We start from the raw sequence: 19,346 nt of genomic DNA, 5'->3' as shown, positions 1-19,346 counted from the left end.
CGGATACCAAACGCAGGCAAATGGGACCGGTTAAGTTTGGGACACCTGATCAGTACAGATGATTAGGAGTGAGGGTCCTGATTCTGTGCTGTATGACTCTATGAATCTATGACTGAAGAGCTAACTAGGTGTGTGGATGAGGGCAATGCATTTGACACAGTCTACTTGGGCTTCAGCAGAGCTTTTGACAAGATTCCCCATTTGAAGACTGTTAGAACAGGAAACAGTCCATGGGATCCGAGGACACATGTGCACAGGAAATCATAACTCATGTAATTTGAATGAGTTTTTTAAAGTAGTAATGAAGAGCATTGATTAAGGCAGAAACATGGACGTATATGGGTTTCAGTAAGGCGTTCAAGAAGGTTCCTCACAGTAGTCCAAGAGGGAAGTTAAATCACACGGAGCACAGGGAGAGCTCGCCATAGAAGATAGAACATAGAACATTACAGCAGAGTACAGGCTCTTCGGCCCTCGATCTTGTGCTGACCTGTCATGCCGATCTCAAGCCCATCTAACCTGCACTATTCCATGTACGTCCATATGCTTGTCCAATGACCACTTAAATGTACCTGAAGTTGGCGAATCTACTACCGTTGCAGGCAAAGCGTTCCATTCCCTTACTACTGTCTGAGTAAAGAAACTACCTCTGACATCTGTCCTGTATCTTTCACCCCTCAATTTAAAGCTCTGCCCCCTCGTGCTCGCCATCACCATCCTAGGAAAAAGGCTCTCCCTATCCACCCTATCTCACCCTCTGATTATTTTATATGTTTCAATTAAGTCACCCCTCAACCTTCTTCTCTCTAATGAAGACAGCCTCAAGTCCCTCAGCTATTCCTCGTAAGACCTTCCCTCCATACCAGGCAACATCCTAGTAAATCTCCTCTGCACCCTTTCCAAAGCTTCCACATCCTTCTTATAATGCGGTGACCAGAACTGTATACAATACTCCAATGCGGCCGCACCAGAGTTTTGTACAGCTTCACCATAACCTCTTGGTTCCGGAACTCGATCCCTCTATTAATCAAAGCTAAAACACTGTATGCCTTCTTAACAGCCCTGTCAACCTGGGTGGCAACTTTCAAGGATCTGTGTTCATGGGCACCGAGATCTCTCCGCTCATCTATACTACTAAGAATCTTACCATTAGCCCTGTACTTTGCCTTCTGGTTACTCCTGCCGAAGTGCATCACCTCACGCTTGTCTGCATTAAACTCCATTTGCCACCTCTCAGCCCAGCTCTGCAGCTTATCTGTGTCTCTCTGCAACCAATCCTTTGTCACTATCCACAACTCCACCTATCTTAGTGTTGTCTGCAAATTTACTAACTCATCCTTCACTACCCTCATCCAGGTCATTTATAAAAATGACAAACAGCAGTGGACCCAACACCGACCCTTGCGGTACCACCAGAAACTGGTCTCCAGGATGAACGTTTCCCATCAACTACCACCCTCTGTCTTCTTTCAGCAGGCCAATTTCCGATCCAAACTGCTATATCTCCCACAATTCCATTCCTCTGCATTTTGTAAAATAGTCTGTTATGGGGAACCTTATCGAACGCCTTGCTGAAATCCATATACACCACATCAACCGGTTTACTCTCATCTATCTGTTTGGTCATCTTCTCAAAGAACTCAATAAGGTTTGTGAGGCACGACCTACCCTTCACAAAACTGTGCTGACTATCCCTAATCAATTTATTCTTTTCTAGATGATTATAAATCCTGTCCCTTAGAACCTTTTCCAACACTTTACCAACAACTGAGGTAAGGCTCACTGGCCGATAATTACCAGGGTTGTCTCTACTCCCCTTCTTGAACAGGAGAACCACAATTGCTATCCTCCAGTCATCTGGCACTATTCCTGCAGACAATGACGAGTTAAAGATCAATGCCAAAGGCTCGGCAATCTCCTCCCTGGATTCCCCGAGGATCCGAGGATAAATCCCATCCGGCCCAGGGGTCATGGCTATCTTCACCCTCTGTAGGATTTCAAATACCTCTTCCTTGTGAACCTCAATCCCACCTAGTCCAGTAGCCTGTATCTCTGTATTCTCCTCGACAACATTGTCGTTTTCTAGAGTGAATACTGTTGAAAAATATTCATTTCACGCTTCCCCTATCTCATCTGACTCCACACACAACTTCCCACTACTATCCTTGATTGGGCCTAATCTTACTTTTCTCATTCTTTTATTTCTTAAATACCGATAGAAAACCTTACGGTTCACCCTGATCCTATCTGCCAACAAATTCTCAAGTCTCCTCCTGGCTCTTCTGAGCTCTCTCTTTCGGTCTTTCCTGGCTACCTTGTAACCCTCAAGCACCCTGACTGAGCATTCACATCTTATAGTAACAGAAGCCTTCTGCTTCCTCTTGACCAGAGATTCCACTTCCTTCGTAAACCACGGCTCCCGCGCTCTACAGCTTCCTCCCGGCCTGACAGGTACATACTTATCTAGGACACACAGGAACTTTTCCTTGAATAAGCTCTACATTTCTATTGTGCCCATCCCTTGCAGTTTCCTTCCCCATCCTATGCTCCCAAAATCTTGCCAAATCTCATCGGAATTGCCTTTCCCCCAGATATAACTCTTGCCCAGTGGTGTACACCTCTACCTTTCCATCACTAAAGTAAACATAACAAAATTGTGATCGCTGAGGTTGGCAGTTTATTATCTTAGAATTGTGATCGCTATCACCAAGGTGATCACCTACTTCCAAATCTAACACCTGGCCAGGCTCATGACCCAATTCCAAATCTGATGCGGTCACTGCACTCCAATTCCATGAGTCACTACATCCCACTTCCCTCAGTCACTGCATCCCACTTCACTCAGTCACTGCACCCCAAGGGCCGTCAGGCACTGCATCCCTATTACCTCATTCACTCCTTCCCATTACGTAAGTCACTGCATCCCATTTCACTCAGTCACTACAACCCACTTCACTCAGTCACTGTCACCCATTACCCTCAGTCACTGCATCCCATTTCCCACGGTCACATCATCCCATTTCACTGAGTCACTGCCTCCCATTTCACTGAGTCACTGCCTCCCATTTCAGTGAGTCACTGCCTCCCATTTCAGTGAGTCACACCCTCCCATTTCAGTGAGTCACACCCTCCCATTTCAGTGAGTCACACCCTCCCATTTCAGTGAGTCACACCCTCCCATTTCAGAGAGTCACTGCATCCCATGTCCCCAGAGTCACTGCGTCCCATTACACTCAGGCACTGCATCCTATTTCCCTCAGTCACTGCATCCCAGTTCACTCAGTCAGTGTTTCCCATTACACTCAGTCACTGCGTCCCATTTCCCTCAGTCACTGCAAACCATTTCTGACAGTCACTGCAAACCATTTCACACAGTCACTGCATCTCCTTCCCCTCAGTCACTGCATCTCATTTCCCTCAGTCACTGCATCTCATTTCCCTCAGTCACTGCATCTCATTTCCCTCAGTCACTGCATCCTATTTCCCTCAGTCACTGCATCCCATTTCACTCAGCCACTGCACCCCATTACACTCAGTCACTGCATCCCATTACCGTCAGCCACTGCATCCCATTTCAATCAGTCACTGCATCCCATTTCCCTCAGGAACTGCATCCCATTTCCCTCAGTCACCGCATCCCATTTCACTCAGTCACGGCATCCCATTTCACTCAGTCACCGCATCCCATTTCCATCAGTCACTGCATCCCATGACCCTCAGTCACTGCATCCCATTTCAATCAGTCACTGCATCCCATTTCAATCAGTCACTGCATCCCATTTCAATCAGTCACTGCATCCCATTCACTCAGTCACTGCATCCCATTTCACTCAGTCACTGCATCCCATTTCACTCAGTCACTGCCTCCCATTTCAGTCAGTCACTGCCTCCCATTTCAGTCAGTCACTCACTCCCATTTCAGTGACTCCCTCCCATTTCCCTCAGTCATTGCATCCCATTTCACGCAGCCACTGCATCCCATTTCACTCAGTCACTGCATCCCATTACACTCAGTCACTGCATCCCATTACCGTCAGCCACTGCATCCCATTTCACTCAGCCACTGCATCCCATTTCACTCAGTCACTGCATCCCATTTCCCACAGTCACTGCATCATATTCACGCAGTCATTGCATCCCATTTCACTCAGTCACAGCATTCCATTTGACTCAGTCACTGCATGCTATTTAACGGCGACAGTGAATCCTATTCAACTGAGACAGTGCATCCATTTCGCTCAGTCACCGCACCCTATTCCCCTCAGTCACCGCATCCCATTTCACTCAGTCACGGCATCCCATTTCACTCAGTCACTACATCCCATTTCACTCAGTCACTACATCCCATTTCCATCAGTCACTGCATCCCATTACCCTCAGTCACTGCATCCCATTTCAATCAGTCACTGCATCCCATTTCAATCAGTCACTGCATCCCATTCACTCAGTCACTGCATCCCATTCACTCAGTCACTGCATCCCATTTCACTCAGTCACTGCCTCCCATTTCAGTCAGTCACTCACTCCCATTTCAGTGACTCCCTCCCATTTCCCTCAGTCGTTGCGTCCCATTTCGCTCAGTCACTGCGTCCCATTTCTCTCAGACACTACATCCCATTTCACGCAGTCAGTGCATCACATGTCATTCAGTCTCTGCACTCCATTTCACTCAGTCACTGCATCCCATTTCCCACAGTCACTGGATCTCAATTCCTCAGTCACGGCATCCCATTACACTCAGTCACTGCATCACATTTCACTCAGTCAGAGCATTCCATTTCACTCAGTCAGTGCATCCCATTACCCTCAGTCACTGCATCTCATTTCCCTCAGTCACTGCATCTCATTTCGTTCAGTCACTGAAACCCATTTGCATTAGTCACTGCATCCCATTATCACTCAGTCACTGCATCCCATTTCACTCAGTCACTGCATCCCATTTCACGGAGACAGTGAATCCTATTCAACTGAGACAGTGAATCAATTTCCATCAGTCACCACACCCTATTCCCCACAGTCACGGCATCACATTACACGTGGTCACTACATCCTATTTCACTCAGTCACTGTGTCCCATTACCCTCAGTCACTGCATCCCATTTCACTCAGGCACTCCCTCCCATTTCAGTCAGTCACTCCCGCCCATTTCACTCAGTCACTGCCTCCCACTTCACTCAGTCACTGCCTCCCACTTCACTCAGTCACTGCCTCTCAAATTCAGTCAGTCACTACCTCCCATTTCACTCAGTCACTGCATCTCCTTTCCCTCAGTCACTGCATCACATTTCACTCAGTCACTGCATCACATTTCCCTCAATCACTGCATCCCATTTCCCTCAATCACTGCATCCCATTTCCCTCAGTCATTGCATCCCATTTCACTCAGTGACTGCATCCCATTTCACTCAGTGACTGCATCCCATTACCCTCAGTCACTGCAACCCATTTCCCACAGTCACTGCATCGCATTTCACTCAGTCACTGCATCCCATTTAACTGAGACAGTGAATCTCATTGAACTGAGACAGTGCATCCCATTTCCCTCAGTCACAGCATCTCCTTTAACTCAGTCACAAAATCCCCTTTCACTCAGTCACTGTATCCCATTTCACAGAGTCACTGCACCCCATTTCACAGAGTCACTGCACCCCATTTCACAGAGTCACTGCACCCCATTTCACTCAGTCACTGCACCCCATTTCACTCAGTCACTGCAGCCCATTTCACAGACTCACTGCACCCCATTTCACAGTCACTGCACCCCATTTCACTCAGTCACTGCAGCCCATTTCACTCAGTCACTGCAGCCCATTTCACTCATTCACAGCTTCCCATTTCACTCATTCACAGCTTCCCATTTCACTCAGTCACTGCCTCCCTTTTCCCACAGTCACTGCAAACTTTTCCCACAGTCACTGCAACCCATTTCCCTCAGTCACTGCATCCCATTTCCCTCAGTCACTGCATCCCATTTCCCACAGTCACTGCATCCCATTTCCCACAGTCACTGCATCCCATTTCACACAGTCACTGCATCCCATTTCACACAGTCACAGCATCACATTTCACACAGTCACAGCATCACATTTCACACAGTCACTTCATCTCGTTTCCCACAGTCACTGCATCCCATTTCCCACAGTCACTGCATCCCATTTCCCTCCGTCAATGCATCCCATTTCACGCAGTCACTGCATCCCATTTCACGCAGTCACTGCATCCCATTTCACGCAGTCACTGCATCCCATTTCTCGCAGTCACTGCATTCAATTTTCATCAGTCACTGCATTCAATTTCCATCAGTCACTGCAATGCATTCCACTCTGTTACTGCATCCTATTTCACTCAGTCACGGTGTCCCATTTCACTCAGTCACTGCATCCCAATTCACTCAGTCACTACAACCCATTTCCCACAGTCATTGCAGCCAATTTCACTCTCTCACTGCATTCAATTTCCATCCGTCAGTGCATTCAATTTCCGTCAGTCACTGCATCGCATTTCACTCAGTCAGGGCATCCTATTTCACTCAGTCGGGGCATCCTATTTCACTCAGTTCCTGCATCCCATTTCCCTCAATCACTGCATCCCATTTCACGCAGACACTGCATCCCATTTCAAGCAGTCACTGCATCACATTTCAGGCAGTCACTGCATCAGATTTCACTCAGTCACTGCATCACATTTCACTCAGTCACTGCATCTCCTTTCCATCAGTCACTGCATCTCACTTCACTCATTCACTGCATCCCATTTCCCACAGTCACTGCATCCCACTTCACACAGTCATTGCAGCTCATTTCACTCAGTCACTGCATCCCATTTCCCACAGTGACTGCATCCCATTTCATTTAGGCACTGCATCCCAGTTCAATCATTCACTGCATCCCAGTTCACTCAGTCACTGCATCCCATTTCCCTCAGTCACTGCATCCCATTTCCCTCAGTCACTGCATCCCATTTCCCTCAGTCACTGCATCACATTCCCCTCAGTCACTGCATCACATTCCCCTCAGTCACTGCATCACATTCCCCTCAGTCACTGCATCACATTCCCCTCAGTCACTGCATCGCATTAACCTCAGTCACAGCATGCCATTTCCCACAGTGACTGCATCCCATTTCATTTAGGCACTGCATCCCAGTTCACTCAGTCGCTGCATCCCAGTTCACTCAGTCGCTGCATCCCAGTTCACTCAGTCGCTGCATCCCATTCCCCTCAGTCACTGCATCCCATTCCGCTCAGTCACTGCATCCGATTTCCAACAGTCCCTGCAGCCCAATTAACGGTCACTGCATCCCATTTCACTCAGTCACTGCATCCCAGGACACTCAGTCACTGCATCCCCGTTCACTCAGTCACTGCATCCCAGTTCACTCAGTCACTGCATCCCAGTTCACTCAGTCACTGCATCCCAGTTCACTCAGTCACTGCATCCCATTCCCCTCAGTCACTGCATCTCCTTTCCCTCAGTCACTGCATCCCATTTCACTCAGTCACTGCAGCCCATTTCACTCAGTCACTGCAGCCCATTTCACTCATTCACAGCTTCCCATTTCACTCATTCACAGCTTCCCATTTCACTCAGTCACAGCATGCCATTTCCAACAGTGTCGGCATCTCCTTTCCATCAGTCAACGCATCACATTTCACTCAGTCACTGCATCCCATTTCGTTCAGTCACTGCATCCATTTCCCCACAGTTTCCGCATCACATTTCACAGAGACACGGCGTCCCATTTCACTTCGCCACTGCAACCCGTTACCCTCAGTCACAGCATCCCGTTTCCACAGTCACTGCATCTTCTTTCCCCAAGTCACTGCATCCCATCTCCACGGTCACTTGCACCCATTTCATTCAATCACTGCCTCCCATTTCCATCACTCACTGCATCCTATTTCCCTCAGTAACTGCATCCCATTTCACTCAGTAACTGCATCCCATTTCCCTCAGTCACTGCATCCCATTTCCCTCAGTCACTGCATCCCATTTCCCTCAGTCACTGCATCCCATTTCCCTCAGTCACTGCATCCCATTTCCCTCAGTCACTGCATCCCATTTCCCTCAGTCACTGCATCCCATTTGCATCAGACACTGCATTCAATCTCCATCAGTCACTGCACCTCACTTCACTCATTCACTGCATCCCATTTCCCACAGTCACTGCATCCCACTTCACACACTCATTGGAGCTCATTTCACTCAGTCACTGCATCCCATTTCACTCAGTCACTGCATCCCATTTCACTCAGTCACTGCATCCCATTTGCATCATACACTGCATTCAATTTCCATCAGTCACTGCATCTCACTTCACTCATTCACTGCATCCCATTTCCCACAGTCACTGCATCCCATTTCACTCAGTCACTGCATCCCATTTCACACAGTCACAGCATCACATTTCACAGTCACTTCATCTCGTTTCCCACAGTCACTTCATCTCGTTTCCCACAGTCACTGCATCCCATTTCCCGCAGACACTGCATCCCATTTCCCGCAGACACTGCATCCCATTTCACGCAGACACTGCATCCCATTTCACGCAGACACTGCATCACATTTCACGCAGACACTGCATCACATTTCACGCAGTCACTGCATCACATTTCACGCAGTCACTGCATCACACTTCACGCAGTCACGGCATCACACTTCACGCAGTCACGGCATCACATTTCACGCAGTCACTGCATCCTATTTCACGCAGTCACTGCATCCTATTTCACGCAGTCACTGCATCCCATTTCACACAGTCACTGCATCCTGTTTCTCATCTGACGCTTCATTCAAGTTTCGTCAGATACTGCATCCCATTTCACTCAGCCACTGCATCCCATTTCACTCAGCCACTGCCTCCCATTTTCCTCAGTCACTGCAACCCATATCCCACAGTCACTGCGTCTCCTTTCCCTCAGTCACCGCATCCCATTTCACTCAGTCAGCGCATCCCATTTCCCTCAGTCACTGAATCCCATTTAACTGAGACAGTGAATCTCATTGAACTGAGACGGTGCATCCCATTACCCTCAATCACAGCATTCCATTTCCCACAGTCACTTCATCTCCTTTCACTCAGCCACTGCATCCCATATCACTCAGTCACTGCATCCCATTTCCCTCAGTCACTGCATCCCATTTCACTCAGCCACTGCATCCCATTTCACTCAGCCACTGCATCCCATTTCACTCAGCCACTGCATCCCATTTCACTCAGCCACTGCATCCCATGACCGTCGGTCCCTGAATCCCATTTCACTCAGCCACTGCATCCCATGACCGTCGGTCCCTGAATCCCATTTCACTCAGTCACTGCCTCCCATTTTCCTCAGTCACTGCAACCCATTTCCCACAGTCAGTGCGTCTCCTTTCCCTCAGTCACAGAATCCCATTTCACTTAGTCAGCGCATCCCATTTCCCTCAGTCACTGCATCCCATTTCACTCAGCCACTGCATCCCATTTCAATCAGCCACTGCATCCCATTTCAATCAGCCACTGCATCCCATTTCACTCAGCCACTGCATCCCATTTCACTCAGTCACTGCATCCCATTTGCATCATACACTGCATTCAATTTCCATCAGTCACTGCATCTCACTTCACTCATTCACTGCATCCCATTTCCCACAGTCACTGCATCCCATTTCACTCAGTCACTGCATCCCATTTCACTCAGTCACTGCATCCCATTTCACACAGTCACAGCATCACATTTCACAGTCACTTCATCTCGTTTCCCACAGTCACTTCATCTCGTTTCCCACAGTCACTGCATCCCATTTCCCGCAGACACTGCATCCCATTTCCCGCAGACACTGCATCCCATTTCACGCAGACACTGCATCCCATTTCACGCAGACACTGCATCACATTTCACGCAGACACTGCATCACATTTCACGCAGACACTGCATCACATTTCACGCAGTCACTGCATCACATTTCACGCAGTCACTGCATCACACTTCACGCAGTCACGGCATCACACTTCACGCAGTCACGGCATCACACTTCACGCAGTCACGGCATCACATTTCACGCAGTCACTGCATCCTATTTCACGCAGTCACTGCATCCTATTTCACGCAGTCACTGCATCCCATTTCACACAGTCACTGCATCCCGTTTCTCATCTGACGCTTCATTCAAGTTTCGTCAGACACTGCATCCCATTTCACTCAGCCACTGCATCCCATTTCACTCAGCCACTGCCTCCCATTTTCCTCAGTCACTGCAACCCATATCCCACAGTCACTGCGTCTCCTTTCCCTCAGTCACCGCATCCCATTTCACTCAGTCAGCGCATCCCATTTCCCTCAGTCACTGAATCCCATTTAACTGAGACAGTGAATCTCATTGAACTGAGACGGTGCATCCCATTACCCTCAATCACAGCATTCCATTTCCCACAGTCACTTCATCTCCTTTCACTCAGCCACTGCATCCCATATCACTCAGTCACTGCATCCCATTTCCCTCAGTCACTGCATCCCATTTCACTCAGCCACTGCATCCCATTTCACTCAGCCACTGCATCCCATTTCACTCAGCCACTGCATCCCATTTCACTCAGCCACTGCATCCCATGACCGTCGGTCCCTGAATCCCATTTCACTCAGTCACTGCATCCCATTTCACTCAGTCACTGCATCCCATTTCACTCAGTCACTGCCTCCCATTTTCCTCAGTCACTGCAACCCATTTCCCACAGTCAGTGCGTCTCCTTTCCCTCAGTCACAGAATCCCATTTCACTTAGTCAGCGCATCCCATTTCCCTCAGTCACTGCATTCCATTTCACTCAGCCACTGCATCCCATTTCAATCAGCCACTGCATCCCATTTCAATCAGCCACTGCATCCCATTTCACTCAGCCACTGCATCCCATTTCACTCAGCCACTGCATCCCATTTCACTCAGCCACTGCATCCCATTTCACTCAGCCACTGCATCCCATTTCACTCAGCCACTGCATCCCTTTTCACTCAGCCACTGCATCCCATTTCACTCAGTCACAGCATTCCATTTGACTCAGTCACTACATGCTACTTAACGGAGACAGTGAATCCTATTCAACTGAGACAGTGCATCCTATTTCACTCAGCCACTGCGTCCCATTACCCTCAGTCACTACCTCCCCTTTCACTCAGTCACTGCATCCCATTTCACTCAGTGACTGCATCCCAGTTCCCTCAGTCACTGCCTCCCTTTTCCCAGTGTCACTGCAATCCTTTCCTGCAGTCACTGCAACCCATTTCCCACAGTCACTGCATCGCATTTCACTCAGTCACTGCATCCCATTTAACTGAGACAGTGAATCTCATTGAACTGAGACAGTGCATCCCATTTCCCTCAGTCACAGTATCTCCTTTAACTCAGTCACAAAATCCCCTTTCACTCATTCACAGCTTCCCATTTCACTCATTCACAGCTTCCCATTTCACTCAGTCACTGCAACCCATTTCCCTCAGTCACTGCAACCCATTTCACAGAGTCACTGCACCCCATGTCACTCAGTCACTGCAGCCCATTTCACTCATTCACAGCTTCCCATTTCACTTATTCACAGCTTCCCATTTCACTCAGTCACTGCATCCCATTTCCTTCAGTGACTGCATCCCATTTGCCTCAGTCACTGCATCCCATTTCTCTCAGCCAGTGCATCCCATTTCACTCAGTGACTGCATCACATTTCACTCACCCAGTGCATCCAATTTCCCTACATCAGTGCATCTCATTTCCCTCAGTCACTGCATCTCATTTCATTCAGTCACTGCATCCCATTTAGCTCAGTCACTGCATCCCATTTCTATCAGTCACTGCATCCCATTTCCATCAGTCACTGCATGCCATTTCCCACAGTGACTGCATCTCCTTTCCATCAGTCAACGCATCACATTTCACTCAGTCACTGCATCCCATTTCATTCAGTCACAGAATCCATTTCCCCACAGTCTCCGCATCACATTTCACAGAGACACGGCGTCCCATTTCACTTAGCCACTGCAACCCGTTACCCTCAGTCACAGCATCCCGTTTCCACAGTCACTGCATCTCCTTTCCCCAGGTCACTGCATCCCATCTCCATGGTCACTCGTACCCGTGTCATTCAATCACTGCCTCTCATTTCCATCACTTCATCCCATTTCCAAAAGTCACTGCATCCTACTTCCCTCAGGAACTGCATCCCATTTCCCTCAGTCACTGCATCCCATTTCCCTCAGTCAGTGCATCCCATTTCCCTCAGTCAGTGCATCCCATTTCCCTCAGTCACTGCACCCCAATTCCCTCAGTCACTGCACCCCAATTCCCTCAGTCACTGCACCCCAATTCCCTCAGTCACTGCATCCCATTTCAGTCAGTCACTGCATCCCATTTCACTCAGTCACTGCATCCCATTTCCATCAGTCACTGCATTCCATTTAACTCAGACACTGCATCCCATTTCCCTCAGTCACTGCATCACATTCCCCTCAGTCACTGCATCCCACTAACCTCAGTCACAGCATGCCATTTCCCACAGTGACTGCATCCCATTTAATTTAGTCACTGCACCCCAGTTCAATCAGTCACTGCATTCCAGTTCACTCAGTCACTGCATCCCATTCCCCTCAGTCACTGCATCCCATTACCCTCAGACACTGCATCACATTACCCTCAGACACTGCATCACATTACCCTCAGACACTGCATCACATTACCCTCAGACACTGCATCACATTTCCCTCAGACACTGCATCCCATTTCCCTCAGACACTGCATCCCATTTCCCTCAGACACTGCATCCCAGTTCACTCAGTCGCTGCATCCCATTCCCCTCAGTCACTGCATCCCATTTCCCACAGTCCCTGCAGCCCATTTAACAGTCACTGCATCCCATTTCACTCAGTCGCTGCATCCCATTCCACTCAGTCACTGCATCTCCTTTCCCTCAGTCACTGCATCCCATTTCACAGAGTCACTGCACCCCATGTCACTCAGTCACTGCACCCCATGTCACTCAGTCACTGCAGCCCATTTCACTCATTCACAGCTTCCCATTTCACTCAGTCACTGCATGCCATTTCCCACAGTGACGGCATCTCCTTTCCATCAGTCAACGCATCACATTTCACTCAGTCACTGCATCCCATTTCATTCAGTCACTGCATCCATTTCCCCACAGTCTCCGCATCACATTTCACAGAGACACGGTGTCCCATTTCACTTAGCCGCCTCAACCCGTTACCCTCAGTCACAGCATCCCGTTTCCACAGTCACTGCATCTCCTTTCCCCAAGTCACTGCATCCCATCTCCACGGTCACTTGCACCAATTTAATTCAATCACTGCCTCCCATTTCCCTCAGTCACTGCATCCCATTTCCAAAAGTCACTGCATCCTATTTCCCTCACTAACTGCATCTCATTTCCCTCAGGCACTGCATTCAATCTCCATCAGTCACTGCATCTCACTTCACTCATTCACTGCATCCCATTTCCCACAGTCACTGCATCCCACTTCACACAGTCACTGCATCCCACTTCACACAGTCACTGCATCCCACTTCACACAGTCATTGCAGCTCATTTCACTCAGTCACTGCATCCCATTTGCATCAGACACTGCTTTCAATTTCCATCAGTCACTGCATCTCACTTCACTCATTCACTGCATCCCATTTCCCACAGTAACTGCATCCCATTTCACTCAGTCACTGCATCCCATTTCACACAGTCACTGCATCCCATTTCACACAGTCACAGCATCACATTTCACACAGTCACTTCATCTCGTTTCCCACAGTCACTGCATCCCATTTCACGCAGTCACTGCATCCCATTTCACGCAGTCACTGCATCCCATTTCACGCAGTCATTGCATCCAATTTCACTCTCTCACTGCATTCAATTTCCATCTGTCACTGCATCCCATTTCACTCAGTCACTGCATCCCATTTCACTCAGTCACTGCATCCCATTTCACTCAGTCACGGCATCCCATTTCACTCAGTCACGGCATCCCATTTCCATCAGTCACGGCATCCCACTTCCATCAGTCACGGCATCCCACTTCCATCAGTCACGGCATCCCACTTCCATCAGTCACGGCATCCCACTTCCATCAGTCACGGCATCCCATTTCCATCATTCACTTTATCTTCTTTCCCTCAGTCACTGCATCCCATTTCACAGAGTCACTGCACCCCATTTCACTCAGTCACAGCTTCCCATTTCACTCATTCACAGCTTCCCATTTCACTCAGTCACTGCATGCCATTTCCCACAGTGACGGCATCTCCTTTCCATCAGTCAACGCATCACATTTCACTCAGTCACTGCATCCCATTTCATTCAGTCACTGCATCCATTTCCCCACAGTCTCCGCATCACATTTCACAGAGACACGGCGTGCCATTTCACTTCGCCACTGCAACCTGTTACCCTCAGTAACAGCATCCCGTTTCCACAGTCACTGCATCCCATCTCCACAGTCACTTGCACCCATTTCATTCAATCACTGCATCCCATTTCCAAAAGTCACTGCATCCTATTTCCCTCAGTAACTGCATCCCATTTCCCTCAGTCAGTGCATCCCATTTCCCTCAGTCACTGCATCCCATTTCCCTCAGTCACTGCATCCCATTTCCCTCAGTCACTGCATCCCATTTCCCTCAGTCACTGCATCCCATTTCCCTCAGTCACTGCATCCCATTTTCCTCAGTCACTGCATCCCATTTCCCTCAGTCACTGCATCCCATTTGCATCAGACACTGCATTCAATCTCCATCAGTCACTGCATCCCACTTCACACAGTCATTGCAGCTCATTTCACTCAGTCACTGCATCCCATTTCACTCAGTCACTGCATCCCATTTCCCTCAGTCAATGCATCCCATTTCCCTCAGTCAATGCATCCCATTTCCCTCAGTCACTGCATCCCATTTCCCTCAGTCACTGCATTCCATTTCATCCAGTCACTGTATCCCATTTCATCCAGTCACTGCATCACATTTGACTCAGTCACTGCATCCCATTTGACTCAGTCACTGCATCCCATTTGACTCAGTCACTGCATCTCATTGAACTGAGACAGTGCATCCCATTGCCGTCAGTCTCAGCACCCCATTTCAATCAGTCACTGCATCCCATTTCACTCAGTCACTGCCTCCCACTTCACTCAGTCACTGCATCCCATTTGCATCAGACACTGCATTCAATTTCCATCAGTCACTGCATCTCACTTCACTCATTCACTGCATCCCATTTCCCACAGTCACTGCATCCCATTTCACTCAGTCACTGCATCCCATTTCACACAGTCACAGCATCACATTTCACACAGTCACAGCATCACATTTCACACAGTCACAGCATCACATTTCACACAGTCACAGCATCACATTTCACACAGTCACAGCATCACATTTCACACAGTCACTTCATCTCGTTTCCCACAGTCACTTCATCTCGTTTCCCACAGTCACTGCATCCCATTTCCCACAGTCACTGCATCCCATTTCCGTCAGTCACTGCATCCCATTTCACGCAGTCACTGCATCCCATTTCTCGCAGTCACTGCATCCCATTTCACGCAGTCACTGCATCCCATTTCACGCAGTCACTGCATCCCATTTCACGCAGTCACGGTATTCCATTTCACCCAGTCACTGCATCCCAATTCACTCAGTCACTACAACCCATTTCCCACAGTCGTTGCAGCCAATTTCACTCTCTCACTGCATTCAATTTCCATCCGTCAGTGCATTCAATTTCCGTCAGTCACTGCATTGCATTTCACTCAGTCAGGGCATCCTATTTCACTCAGTCGGGGCATCCTATTTCACTCAGTCGGGGCATCCTATTTCACTCAGTCGGGGCATCCTATTTCACTCAGTCGGGGCATCCTATTTCACTCAGTCGGGGCATCCTATTTCACTCAGTCGGGGCATCCTATTTCACTCAGTCGGGGCATCCTATTTCACTCAGTCGGGGCATCCTATTTCACTCAGTCACTGCATCCCATTTCCCTCAGTCAATGCATCCCATTTCATGCAGTCACTGCGTCCCATTTCACGCAGTCACTGCGTCCCATTTCACGCAGTCACTGCATCACATTTCAGGCAGTCACTGCATCACATTTCACGCAGTCACTGCATCACATTTCACGCAGTCACTGCATCACACTTCACGCAGTCACGGCATCACATTTCACTCTGCCACTGCATCACATTTCACTCAGTCACTGCATCTCCTTTCCATCAGTCACTGCATCTCACTTCACTCATTCACTGCATCCTATTTCACCCAGTCACTGCATCCCATTTCACACAGTCACTGCATCCCGTTTCTCATCTGATGCTGCATTCAAGTTCCGTCAGGTACTGCATCCCATTTCCTCAGTCACTGCATCCCATTTCCCTCAGTCACTGCATCCCATTTCCCTCAGTCACTGTATCCCATTTCTCTCAGTCACTACATCCCATTTCCCACCGTGATTGCATCCAATTTCACTCTCTCACTGCATTCAATTTCCATCTGTCACTGCATCCCATTACCCTCAGCCACTGCATCCCATTTATCTCAGTCACTGCATCCCATTTATCTCAGTCACTGCATCCCATTTCACTGAGTCACTGAATCGCATTTGTTGTTCTCACTTGAATGCAATGGTCATGAATCTCCTCCAATGGCTGGTCATGTATTTCCAATGCAAAATTTTACCAAGTTTTGATTTTCAATTTTGATTACATGTGTCTCCTCTAATCTATAAGATGCTGCAATAAACTCAAATTTTATAAATCATAATTCAACCACCATTACCTACAGAGTTAATTTCATCAAACAGATCCAATTAGAATTGTCACATTCCCAAATCCTGATTCTACTTTTTCTAATTATGGGCCACGTGGTTCAGAAAAAAGACACTTAGAGTCAGAGAGATGTACAGTCGGGAAACAGATCCTTTGGCCCAATTTGTCTATGTTGACCAGATATACTAAATTAATTTAGTCCCATTTGCCAGTATTTGGCCCATATTCCTCTCAACCCATCCTATTCATATACCCATCCACATGCCTTTTAAACGTACAAGCCTCCACCACTTCCTCTGGCAGCTCATTCCATACATGCACCACTATGAAAAAAATCTGGTCCATTTTAAATCTTCCCTCTCTCATTTTCAACCTATTCTCTCCAGTTTTGGATTCCAGCAACCCGGGGAGAAGATCTTGGCTGTTCGCTGTATCCACGTCCCTCGTAATTGTATAAACTTCTATATGGTCAGCCCTGAACTCCAAAGTTCCAAGAAATCGCTGCCTGTTCAAGCCCACGGTCTACCTTCAACCTCCGATGCTGGTAACATCCTTGTAGATCTTCTCTGAACCCTTTCAAGTTTACAACATACAACAATACAGCGCAGAACAGGCCCTTCGGCCCTCAATGTAGCGCCGACATCCTTCCTCTCGCAAGGAGACCAAAAGCGATTGCAGTAGTCCAAAAGCAGCCGAACCAACGTCCTACATGGCTGCTAAGTGATCTCCTAACTCCTATACTCAATGCACTGACCGATAAAGGCGAGCACACCAAATGTCTCCTCAATATCCTTTCTACCGGTGGCTGTACTTTGATGGAACTACGAAACTGCACTCCAGTGTCTCTTTATTAAGCAACACTCCCCACAACCTTCAGTGTAAACTTGCTGCCCTGATTTGCCTTTCCAAAATGTAGCACCTCACATTTGTCTAACCTCAACTCCATCTGCCACTCCTCAGTTTATTCGCCCTTGTCAATGTCCCATTGTATTCTGAGGTGACCTTCTGGGCTGGCTACTACACCTTCAATCATTGGGAAACTTACTAACCACACCTTCTATTTTCATATCCAAATCATTGCATCACTTCAACTCCCCCTCCCACTCCCTGGACGACATGTCCATCCTGGGCCTCTTCCAGTGTCACAACCACACCACCCAGAAACTGGAGGAGCAGCACCTCATATTCCGCCTCGGGAGCTTCCAACTCAATGGCCTCAATATGGACTTTGCCACCCTCAAAATCTCCCCACCCGTCAGCCTCATCCCAAGACTAGTTCCTCCCCTCATCCCCGCCTCCATGACCTGTCCGCCTTCTCTCCCACCTATCCACTCCTCCCACCTCACTGACCAACTCCCACCACTGCTTGGAATTATTCTTCTTTTCACACTTCATCAGCTCGATGTTATTTCTAAAATCTATTTTCCAATTTTGGAAAAAGTGAGATAAAGAGAAGTAAAAGAAGTTACATTCTTATCACTCGTGAAATCTCTGAATATTCTTCTGTTGAAAGGCCGCCAAGGAACGATGCAATTCTTGTGTCACAAACGCTGTGAGGGAGACATCTTTTTCGGTTCCACTAACTCCACCCTAAGGAAGACAAACGCACGTAACATATCTAGTGACTTAAAGCATACTCTATTGTTACCCAAGGTGGAGAGCTGAATGAACACAGCAGGCCAAGCAGCATCAGAGGAGCAAGAAAGCTGATGTTTCGGGACGAGACCCTCCTTCAGAAAATTGGCGCTGGAGAATCTGAGATAACAAGGTGTAGAGCTGGATGATACTGCTTGACCTGCTGTGTTCATCCAGCTTTACACCTTCTTATCTCAGATTCTCCAGCATCTGCAGTTCCTACTACCTCTATTGTTGCCCTTCCACTTTACTGAACTAATATGAGCCAGTAGTTTTGTTTAGGCTCGTGTAATCTTACGGTTATTGGCCTGTACAAAATCCTGAATTAATTTTGATCGACTGACGGGAGGAGAGATGAATTTTATAGAAATTTTTGTTTTCTACCAATTTGCAGAGGGCATCGTGGGCGATTGAAGGACAGTGTTATTATCCTCCAGGTCTGTGGACTGCATCATTACCAACTTGCCCATTTGCATACACATACAATATTCATTATGTACCAATGAAACATAATAAACCAATACTGTGTACTAAAAACAACCCTCACATATCAATGGAAAGTTAAATATTTATCATAGAGTTTGAAGGATTGAATTCAATGATACAAAGCAAAAACCAGTGAAGATGAGTGCAGTTGGTCAGCACTTTTGCCACTAAGTGGAGGTTGGCAGTTTGAGGCCACCCAAGAACAAGCAAGCTCTGTCTAACTCCAAGGGCAGCACGGTGGCTCAGTGGTTAGCACTGCTGACTCACAGCGCCAGGGACCCAGGTTCGATCCCACCGTTGCGTGATTTTCTGTGCAGAGTTTGTACATTCTGCCCATGCCTGCATGGGTTCCTGCTGGGTGCTCTGGTTTCCTCCCACTGTCCAAAGATGTGCAGGCTAGTTGTATGGGCCATGCCAAACTTGCCCATTGTGTT

The 19,346-nt window shown here is 48.0% G+C and overlaps 1 long non-coding RNA gene across 2 annotated transcripts in view; it reads right to left on the bottom strand.

The window, feature by feature from the left end:
• Positions 1-19,346, bottom strand: part of LOC132207972 (uncharacterized) — a 177,859-nt gene that overhangs the window by 6,845 nt on the left and 151,668 nt on the right. Inside the window, exon 4 of one of the 2 annotated variants that reach the window (XR_009444054.1) lies at positions 18,261-18,381. The exons of the other annotated variant lie outside the window; for it this stretch is intronic. This is a non-coding gene — a long non-coding RNA (uncharacterized LOC132207972). The remainder of the gene's footprint in view (positions 1-18,260; positions 18,382-19,346) is intronic. 2 annotated transcript variants of the gene reach the window in all.

The sequence above is a fragment of the Stegostoma tigrinum genome, unplaced genomic scaffold (genome assembly GCF_030684315.1).
Source record: "Stegostoma tigrinum isolate sSteTig4 unplaced genomic scaffold, sSteTig4.hap1 scaffold_234, whole genome shotgun sequence".
In the NCBI taxonomy this organism is placed as follows: Eukaryota; Metazoa; Chordata; class Chondrichthyes; order Orectolobiformes; family Stegostomatidae; genus Stegostoma; species Stegostoma tigrinum.
Note: the sequence above shows the minus strand (reverse complement) of the source record. Positions and strands in the feature narration are given on the sequence as shown.